Here is an 11,397-nt window from a genome sequence, read left to right on the forward strand (position 1 = left end):
AGTACTGACCCTCTGACAGTGCAGCAGTCCCTCAGTACTGACCCTCCGACAGTGCAGCTCTCCCTCAGTACTGACCCTCCGACAGTGCAGCACTCCCGCAGTACTGCTCCTCCGACCCTGCAGCACTCCCTCAGTACTGACCCTCCGACAGTGCAGCACTCCCTCAGTTCTGACCCTCTGACAGTGCAGCACTCCCTCAGTACTGACCCTCCGACAGTGCAGCACTCCCCCAGTTCTGACCCTCCGACAGTGCAGCTCTCCCTCAGTACTGACCCTCCGACAGTGCAGCTCTCCCTCAGTACTGACCCTCCGACAGTTCAGCTCTCCCTCAGTACTGACACTCCGACAATGCAGCACTCCCTCAGTCCTGACACTCCGACAATGCAGCGCTCCCTCATTACTGACCCTCCAACAGTGCAGCACTCCCTCAGTTCTGACCCTCCGACAGTGCAGCTCTCCCTCAGTGCTGACCCTCTGACAGTGCAGCACTCCCTCAGTCCTGCTCCTCCGACCCTGCAGCACTCCCTCAGTATTGACCCTCTGACAGTGCAGCAGTCCCTCAGTACTGACCCTCCGACAGTGCAGCATTCCCTCAGTACTGACCCTCCAACAGTGCAGCGCTCCCTCAGTACTGACCCTCCGACAATGCAGCGCTCCCTCAGTACTGACCCTCCAACAGTGCAGCGCTCCCTCAGTCCTGCCCCTCCAACAGTGCAACGCTCCCTCAGTCCTGTTCCGCTGACAGTACAGCGCTCCCTCAGTACTGACCCTCCGACATTGCAGCACTCCCTCAGTACTGACCCTCCGACAGTGCAGCACTCCCTCAGTACTGACCCTCCAACAGTGCAGCGCTCCCTCAGTACTGACCCTCCGACAATGCAGCACTCCCTCAGTACTGACCCTCCGACAGTGCAGCGCTCCCTCAGTCCTGCCCCTCCAACAGTGCAACGCTCCCTCAGTACTGAGCCTCCGACAGTGTAGCTCTCCCTCAGTACTGACCCTCCGACAGTGCAGCACTTCCTCAGTACTGCTCCTCCGACCCTGCAGCACTCCCTCAGTACTGACCCTCCGATAGTGCAGCACTCCCTCAGTTCTGACCCACCGACAGTGCAGCTCTCCCTCAGTACTGACCCTCCGACAGTGCAGCACTCCCTCAGTACTGCTCCTCCGACCCTGCAGCACTCCCCCAGTACTGACCCTCTGACAGTGCAGCACTCCCTCAGTTCTGACCCTCTGACAGTGCAGCACTCCCTCAGTACTGACCCTCCGACAGTGCAGCACTCCCTCAGTTCTGACCCTCCGACAGTGCAGCACTCCCTCAGTTCTGACCCTCCGACAGTGCAGCTCTCCCTCAGTACTGACCCTCCGACAGTGCAGCACTCTCGCAGTACTGCTCCTCCGACCCTGCAGCACTCCCTCAGTACTGACCCTCCGACAGTGCAGCACTCCCTCAGTTCTGACCCTCTGACAGTGCAGCACTCCCTCAGTACTGACCCTCCGACAGTGCAGCACTCCCTCAGTACTGACCCTCCGACAGTGCAGCACTCCCTCAGTTCTGACCCTCCGACAGTGCAGCTCTCCCTCAGTACTGACCCTCCGACAGAGCAGCTCTCCCTCAGTACTGACCCTCCGACAGTTCAGCTCTCCCTCAGTACTGACACTCCGACAATGCAGCACTCCCTCAGTCCTGACACTCTGACAGTGCAACGCTCCCTCAGTACTGACCCTCCGACAGTGCAGCACTCCCTCAGTACTGACCCTCCGACAGTGCAGCGCTCCCTCAGTACTGACCCTCCGACAGTGGAGCACTCCCTCAGTACTGACCCTCCGACAGTGCAGCACTCCCTCAGTACTGACACTCCGACAATGCAGCACTCCCTCAGTCCTGACACTCCGACAATGCAGCGCTCCCTCATTACTGACCCTCCAACAGTGCAGCACTCCCTCAGTTCTGACCCTCCGACAGTGCAGCTCTCCCTCAGTGCTGACCCTCTGACAGTGCAGCACTCCCTCAGTCCTGCTCCTCCGACCCTGCAGCACTCCCTCAGTCCTGCTCCTCCGACCCTGCAGCACTCCCTCAGTACTGACCCTCCGACAGTGCAGCACTCCCTCAGTACTGACCCTCCAACAGTGCAGCGCTCCCTCAGTACTGACCCTCCGACAATGCAGCGCTCCCTCAGTACTGACCCTCCAACAGTGCAGCGCTCCCTCAGTCCTGCCCCTCCAACAGTGCAACGCTCCCTCAGTCCTGTTCCGCTGACAGTGCAGCGCTCCCTCAGTACTGACCCTCCGACATTGCAGCACTCCCTCAGTACTGACCCTCCGACAATGCAGCACTCCCTCAGTACTGACCCTCCGACAGTGCAGCGCTCCCTCAGTCCTGCCCCTCCAACAGTGCAACGCTCCCTCAGTACTGAGCCTCCGACAGTGTAGCTCTCCCTCAGTACTGACCCTCCGACAGTGCAGCACTTCCTCAGTACTGCTCCTCCGACCCTGCAGCACTCCCTCAGTACTGACCCTCCGATAGTGCAGCACTCCCTCAGTTCTGACCCACCGACAGTGCAGCTCTCCCTCAGTACTGACCCTCCGACAGTGCAGCACTCCCTCAGTACTGCTCCTCCGACCCTGCAGCACTCCCCCAGTACTGACCCTCTGACAGTGCAGCACTCCCTCAGTTCTGACCCTCTGACAGTGCAGCACTCCCTCAGTACTGACCCTCCGACAGTGCAGCACTCCCTCAGTTCTGACCCTCCGACAGTGCAGCACTCCCTCAGTTCTGACCCTCCGACAGTGCAGCTCTCCCTCAGTACTGACCCTCCGACAGTGCAGCACTCCCGCAGTACTGCTCCTCCGACCCTGCAGCACTCCCTCAGTACTGACCCTCCGACAGTGCAGCACTCCCTCAGTTCTGACCCTCTGACAGTGCAGCACTCCCTCAGTCCTGACCCTCCGACAGTGCAGCACTCCCTCAGTTCTGACCCTCCGACAGTGCAGCTCTCCCTCAGTACTGACCCTCCGACAGTGCAGCTCTCCCTCAGTACTGACCCTCCGACAGTTCAGCTCTCCCTCAGTACTGACACTCCGACAATGCAGCACTCCCTCAGTCCTGACACTCCGACAATGCAGCACTCCCTCAGTACTGACCCTCCGACAGTGCAGCGCTCCCTCAGTCCTGCCCCTCGAACAGTGCAACGCTCCCTCAGTGCTGACCCTCCGACATTGCAGCGCACCCTCAGTACTGATCCTCTGACAGTGCAGCGCTCCCTCAGTCCTGACCCTCCGACAGTGCAACGCTCCCTCAGTACTGACCCTCCGACAGTGCAGCACTCCCCCAGTTCTGACCCTCCGACAGTGCAGCTCTCCCTCAGTACTGACCCTCCGACAGTGCAGCTCTCCCTCAGTACTGACCCTCCGACAGTTCAGCTCTCCCTCAGTACTGACACTCCGACAATGCAGCACTCCCTCAGTCCTGACACTCTGACAGTGCAACGCTCCCTCAGTACTGACCCTCCGACAGTGCAGCACTCCCTCAGTACTGACCCTCCGACAGTGCAGCGCTCCCTCAGTACTGACCCTCCGACAGTGGAGCACTCCCTCAGTACTGACCCTCCGACAGTGCAGCACTCCCTCAGTACTGACACTCCGACAATGCAGCACTCCCTCAGTCCTGACACTCCGACAATGCAGCGCTCCCTCATTACTGACCCTCCAACAGTGCAGCACTCCCTCAGTTCTGACCCTCCGACAGTGCAGCTCTCCCTCAGTGCTGACCCTCTGACAGTGCAGCACTCCCTCAGTCCTGCTCCTCCGACCCTGCAGCACTCCCTCAGTATTGACCCTCTGACAGTGCAGCAGTCCCTCAGTACTGACCCTCCGACAGTGCAGCACTCCCTCAGTACTGACCCTCCAACAGTGCAGCGCTCCCTCAGTACTGACCCTCCGACAATGCAGCGCTCCCTCAGTACTGACCCTCCAACAGTGCAGCGCTCCCTCAGTCCTGCCCCTCCAACAGTGCAACGCTCCCTCAGTCCTGTTCCGCTGACAGTGCAGCGCTCCCTAAGTACTGACCCTCCGACATTGCAGCACTCCCTCAGTACTGACCCTCCGACATTGCAGCACTCCCTCAGTACTGATCCTCTGACAGTGCAGCACTCCCTCAGTACTGACCCTCCAACAGTGCAGCGCTCCCTCAGTACTGACCCTCCGACAATGCAGCACTCCCTCAGTACTGACCCTCCGACAGTGCAGCGCTCCCTCAGTCCTGCCCCTCCAACAGTGCAACGCTCCCTCAGTACTGAGCCTCCGACAGTGTAGCTCTCCCTCAGTACTGACCCTCCGACAGTGCAGCACTTCCTCAGTACTGCTCCTCCGACCCTGCAGCACTCCCTCAGTACTGACCCTCCGATAGTGCAGCACTCCCTCAGTTCTGACCCACCGACAGTGCAGCTCTCCCTCAGTACTGACCCTCCGACAGTGCAGCACTCCCTCAGTACTGCTCCTCCGACCCTGCAGCACTCCCCCAGTACTGACCCTCTGACAGTGCAGCACTCCCTCAGTTCTGACCCTCTGACAGTGCAGCACTCCCTCAGTACTGACCCTCCGACAGTGCAGCACTCCCTCAGTTCTGACCCTCCGACAGTGCAGCACTCCCTCAGTTCTGACCCTCCGACAGTGCAGCTCTCCCTCAGTACTGACCCTCCGACAGTGCAGCACTCCCGCAGTACTGCTCCTCCGACCCTGCAGCACTCCCTCAGTACTGACCCTCCGACAGTGCAGCACTCCCTCAGTTCTGACCCTCTGACAGTGCAGCACTCCCTCAGTACTGACCCTCCGACAGTGCAGCACTCCCTCAGTACTGACCCTCCGACAGTGCAGCACTCCCTCAGTTCTGACCCTCCGACAGTGCAGCTCTCCCTCAGTACTGACCCTCCGACAGAGCAGCTCTCCCTCAGTACTGACCCTCCGACAGTTCAGCTCTCCCTCAGTACTGACACTCCGACAATGCAGCACTCCCTCAGTCCTGACACTCTGACAGTGCAACGCTCCCTCAGTACTGACCCTCCGACAGTGCAGCACTCCCTCAGTACTGACCCTCCGACAGTGCAGCGCTCCCTCAGTACTGACCCTCCGACAGTGGAGCACTCCCTCAGTACTGACCCTCCGACAGTGCAGCACTCCCTCAGTACTGACACTCCGACAATGCAGCACTCCCTCAGTCCTGACACTCCGACAATGCAGCGCTCCCTCATTACTGACCCTCCAACAGTGCAGCACTCCCTCAGTTCTGACCCTCCGACAGTGCAGCTCTCCCTCAGTGCTGACCCTCTGACAGTGCAGCACTCCCTCAGTCCTGCTCCTCCGACCCTGCAGCACTCCCTCAGTATTGACCCTCTGACAGTGCAGCAGTCCCTCAGTACTGACCCTCCGACAGTGCAGCACTCCCTCAGTACTGACCCTCCAACAGTGCAGCGCTCCCTCAGTACTGACCCTCCGACAATGCAGCGCTCCCTCAGTACTGACCCTCCAACAGTGCAGCGCTCCCTCAGTCCTGCCCCTCCAACAGTGCAACGCTCCCTCAGTCCTGTTCCGCTGACAGTGCAGCGCTCCCTCAGTACTGACCCTCCGACATTGCAGCACTCCCTCAGTACTGACCCTCCGACAATGCAGCACTCCCTCAGTACTGACCCTCCGACAGTGCAGCGCTCCCTCAGTCCTGCCCCTCCAACAGTGCAACGCTCCCTCAGTACTGAGCCTCCGACAGTGTAGCTCTCCCTCAGTACTGACCCTCCGACAGTGCAGCACTTCCTCAGTACTGCTCCTCCGACCCTGCAGCACTCCCTCAGTACTGACCCTCCGATAGTGCAGCACTCCCTCAGTTCTGACCCACCGACAGTGCAGCTCTCCCTCAGTACTGACCCTCCGACAGTGCAGCACTCCCTCAGTACTGCTCCTCCGACCCTGCAGCACTCCCCCAGTACTGACCCTCTGACAGTGCAGCACTCCCTCAGTTCTGACCCTGTGACAGTGCAGCACTCCCTCAGTACTGACCCTCCGACAGTGCAGCACTCCCTCAGTTCTGACCCTCCGACAGTGCAGCACTCCCTCAGTTCTGACCCTCCGACAGTGCAGCTCTCCCTCAGTACTGACCCTCCGACAGTGCAGCACTCCCGCAGTACTGCTCCTCCGACCCTGCAGCACTCCCTCAGTACTGACCCTCCGACAGTGCAGCACTCCCTCAGTTCTGACCCTCTGACAGTGCAGCACTCCCTCAGTCCTGACCCTCCGACAGTGCAGCACTCCCTCAGTTCTGACCCTCCGACAGTGCAGCTCTCCCTCAGTACTGACCCTCCGACAGTGCAGCTCTCCCTCAGTACTGACCCTCCGACAGTTCAGCTCTCCCTCAGTACTGACACTCCGACAATGCAGCACTCCCTCAGTCCTGACACTCCGACAATGCAGCACTCCCTCAGTACTGACCCTCCGACAGTGCAGCGCTCCCTCAGTCCTGCCCCTCGAACAGTGCAACGCTCCCTCAGTGCTGACCCTCCGACATTGCAGCGCACCCTCAGTACTGATCCTCTGACAGTGCAGCGCTCCCTCAGTCCTGACCCTCCGACAGTGCAACGCTCCCTCAGTACTGACCCTCCGACAGTGCAGCACTCCCTCAGTACTGACCCTCCGACAGTGCAGCGCTCCCTCAGTACTGACCCTCCGACATTGCAGCACTCCCTCAGTACTGACCCTCCGACATTGCAGCACTCCCTCAGTACTGATCCTCTGACAGTGCAGCACTCCCTCAGTACTGACCCTCCAACAGTGCAGCGCTCCCTCAGTACTGACCCTCCGACAATGCAGCACTCCCTCAGTACTGACCCTCCGACAGTGCAGCGCTCCCTCAGTCCTGCCCCTCCAACAGTGCAACGCTCCCTCAGTACTGAGCCTCCGACAGTGTAGCTCTCCCTCAGTACTGACCCTCCGACAGTGCAGCACTTCCTCAGTACTGCTCCTCCGACCCTGCAGCACTCCCTCAGTACTGACCCTCCGACAGTGCAGCACTCCCTCAGTTCTGACCCTCCGAACCTGCAGCACTCCCTCAGTACTGACCCTCCGATAGTGCAGCACTCCCTCAGTTCTGACCCTCCGACAGTGCAGCTCTCCCTCAGTACTGACCCTCCGACAGTGCAGCACTCCCGCAGTACTGCTCCTCCGACCCTGCAGCACTCCCTCAGTACTGACCCTCCGACAGTGCAGCACTCCCTCAGTTCTGACCCTCTGACAGTGCAGCACTCCCTCAGTACTGACCCTCCGACAGTGCAGCACTCCCTCAGTTCTGACCCTCCGACAATGCAGCTCTCCCTCAGTACTGACCCTCCGACAGTGCAGCTCTCCCTCAGTACTGACCCTCCGACAGTTCAGCTCTCCCTCAGTCCTGACACTCCGACAATGCAGCACTCCCTCAGTACTGACCCTCCGACAGTGCAGCGCTCCGTCAGTCCTGCCCCTCGAACAGTGCAACGCTCCCTCAGTGCTGACCCTCCGACATTGCAGCGCACCCTCAGTACTGATCCTCTGACAGTGCAGCGCTCCCTCAGTCCTGACCCTCCGACAATGCAGCGCTCCCTCATTACTGACCCTCCAACAGTGCAGCACTCCCTCAGTTCTGACCCTCCGACAGTGCAGCTCTCCCTCAGTGCTGACCCTCTGACAGTGCAGCACTCCCTCAGTCCTGCTCCTCCGACCCTGCAGCACTCCCTCAGTATTGACCCTCTGACAGTGCAGCAGTCCCTCAGTACTGACCCTCCGACAGTGCAGCACTCCCTCAGTACTGACCCTCCAACAGTGCAGTGCTCCCTCAGTACTGACCCTCCGACAATGCAGCGCTCCCTCAGTACTGACCCTCCAACAGTGCAGCGCTCCCTCAGTCCTGCCCCTCCAACAGTGCAACGCTCCCTCAGTCCTGTTCCGCTGACAGTGCAGCGCTCCCTCAGTACTGACCCTCCGACATTGCAGCACTCCCTCAGTACTGACCCTCCGACATTGCAGCACTCCCTCAGTACTGATCCTCTGACAGTGCAGCACTCCCTCAGTACTGACCCTCCAACAGTGCAGCGCTCCCTCAGTACTGACCCTCCGACAATGCAGCACTCCCTCAGTACTGACCCTCCGACAGTGCAGTGCTCCCTCAGTCCTGCCCCTCCAACAGTGCAACGCTCCCTCAGTACTGAGCCTCCGACAGTGTAGCTCTCCCTCAGTACTGACCCTCCGACAGTGCAGCACTTCCTCAGTACTGCTCCTCCGACCCTGCAGCACTCCCTCAGTACTGACCCTCCGACAGTGCAGCACTCCCTCAGTTCTGACCCTCCGAACCTGCAGCACTCCCTCAGTACTGACCCTCCGATAGTGCAGCACTCCCTCAGTTCTGACCCTCCGACAGTGCAGCTCTCCCTCAGTACTGACCCTCCGACAGTGCAGCACTCCCGCAGTACTGCTCCTCCGACCCTGCAGCACTCCCTCAGTACTGACCCTCCGACAGTGCAGCACTCCCTCAGTTCTGACCCTCTGACAGTGCAGCACTCCCTCAGTACTGACCCTCCGACAGTGCAGCACTCCCTCAGTTCTGACCCTCCGACAGTGCAGCTCTCCCTCAGTACTGACCCTCCGACAGTGCAGCTCTCCCTCAGTACTGACCCTCCGACAGTTCAGCTCTCCCTCAGTACTGACACTCCGACAATGCAGCACTCCCTCAGTCCTGACACTCCGACAATGCAGCACTCCCTCAGTACTGACCCTCCGACAGTGCAGCGCTCCCTCAGTCCTGCCCCTCGAACAGTGCAACGCTCCCTCAGTGCTGACCCTCCGACATTGCAGCGCACCCTCAGTACTGATCCTCTGACAGTGCAGCGCTCCCTCAGTCCTGACCCTCCGACAGTGCAACGCTCCCTCAGTACTGACCCTCCGACAGTGCAGCACTCCCTCAGTACTGACCCTCCGACAGTGCAGCGCTCCCTCAGTACTGACCCTCCGACAGTGGAGCACTCCCTCAGTACTGACCCTCCGACAGTGCAGCACTCCCTCAGTACTGACACTCCGACAATGCAGCACTCCCTCAGTCCTGACACTCCGACAATGCAGCGCTCCCTCATTACTGACCCTCCAACAGTGCAGCGCTCCCTCAGTACTTACCCTCCGACAATGCAGCACTCCCTCAGTACTGACCCTCCAACAGTGCAGCGCTCCCTCAGTACTGACCCTCCGACAATGCAGCACTCCCTCAGTACTGACCCTCCAACAGTGCAGCGCTCCCTCAGTCCTGCCCCTCCAACAGTGCAACGCTCCCTCAGTCCTGTTCCGCTGACAGTGCAGCGCTCCCTCAGTACTGACCCTCCGACATTGCAGCACTCCCTCAGTACTGACCCTCCGACAATGCAGCACTCCCTCAGTACTGACCCTCCGACAGTGCAGCGCTCCCTCAGTCCTGCCCCTCCAACAGTGCAACGCTCCCTCAGTACTGAGCCTCCGACAGTGTAGCTCTCCCTCAGTACTGACCCTCCGACAGTGCAGCACTTCCTCAGTACTGCTCCTCCGACCCTGCAGCACTCCCTCAGTACTGACCCTCCGACAGTGCAGCACTCCCTCAGTTCTGACCCTCCGAACCTGCAGCACTCCATCAGTACTGACCCTCCGACAGTGCAGCACTCCCTCAGTTCTGACCCTCCGACAGTGCAGCTCTCCCTCAGTACTGACCCTCCGACAGTGCAGCGCTCCCTCAGTACTGCTCCTCCGACCCTGCAGCACTCCCCCAGTACTGACCCTCTGACAGTGCAGCACTCCCTCAGTTCTGACCCTCTGACAGTGCAGCACTCCCTCAGTACTGACCCTCCGACAGTGCAGCACTCCCTCAGTTCTGACCCTCCGACAGTGCAGCTCTCCCTCAGTACTGACCCTCTGACAGTGCAGCACTCCCGCAGTACTGCTCCTCCGACCCTGCAGCACTCCCTCAGTACTGACCCTCCGACAGTGCAGCACTCCCTCAGTTCTGACCCTCTGACAGTGCAGCACTCCCTCAGTACTGACCCTCCGACAGTGCAGCACTCCCTCAGTTCTGACCCTCCGACAGTGCAGCTCTCCCTCAGTACTGACCCTCCGACAGTGCAGCTCTCCCTCAGTACTGACCCTCCGACAGTTCAGCTCTGCCTCAGTACTGACACTCCGACAATGCAGCACTCCCTCAGTCCTGACACTCCGACAATGCAGCACTCCCTCAGTACTGACCCTCCGACAGTGCAGCGCTCCGTCAGTCCTGCCCCTCGAACAGTGCAACGCTCCCTCAGTGCTGACCCTCCGACATTGCAGCGCACCCTCAGTACTGATCCTCTGACAGTGCAGCGCTCCCTCAGTCCTGACCCTCCGACAATGCAGCGCTCCCTCATTACTGACCCTCCAACAGTGCAGCACTCCCTCAGTTCTGACCCTCCGACAGTGCAGCTCTCCCTCAGTGCTGACCCTCTGACAGTGCAGCACTCCCTCAGTCCTGCTCCTCCGACCCTGCAGCACTCCCTCAGTATTGACCCTCTGACAGTGCAGCAGTCCCTCAGTACTGACCCTCCGACAGTGCAGCACTCCCTCAGTACTGACCCTCCAACAGTGCAGTGCTCCCTCAGTACTGACCCTCCGACAATGCAGCGCTCCCTCAGTACTGACCCTCCAACAGTGCAGCGCTCCCTCAGTCCTGCCCCTCCAACAGTGCAACGCTCCCTCAGTCCTGTTCCGCTGACAGTGCAGCGCTCCCTCAGTACTGACCCTCCGACATTGCAGCACTCCCTCAGTACTGACCCTCCGACATTGCAGCACTCCCTCAGTACTGATCCTCTGACAGTGCAGCACTCCCTCAGTGCTGACCCTCCAACAGTGCAGCGCTCCCTCAGTACTGACCCTCCGACAATGCAGCACTCCCTCAGTACTGACCCTCCGACAGTGCAGCGCTCCCTCAGTCCTGCCCCTCCTACAGTGCAACGCTCCCTCAGTACTGAGCCTCCGACAGTGTAGCTCTCCCTCAGTACTGACCCTCCGACAGTGCAGCACTTCCTCAGTACTGCTCCTCCGACCCTGCAGCACTCCCTCAGTACTGACCCTCCGACAGTGCAGCACTCCCTCAGTTCTGACCCTCCGAACCTGCAGCACTCCCTCAGTACTGACCCTCCGATAGTGCAGCACTCCCTCAGTTCTGACCCTCCGACAGTGCAGCTCTCCCTCAGTACTGACCCTCCGACAGTGCAGCACTCCCTCAGTACTGCTCCTCCGACCCTGCAGCACTCCCCCAGTACTGACCCTCTGACAGTGCAGCACTCCCTCAGTTCTGACCCTCTGACAGTGCAGCACTCCCTCAGTACTGACCCT

Source organism: Heptranchias perlo, chromosome 5, assembly GCF_035084215.1.
Source record: "Heptranchias perlo isolate sHepPer1 chromosome 5, sHepPer1.hap1, whole genome shotgun sequence".
Classification (NCBI taxonomy): Eukaryota; Metazoa; Chordata; class Chondrichthyes; order Hexanchiformes; family Hexanchidae; genus Heptranchias; species Heptranchias perlo.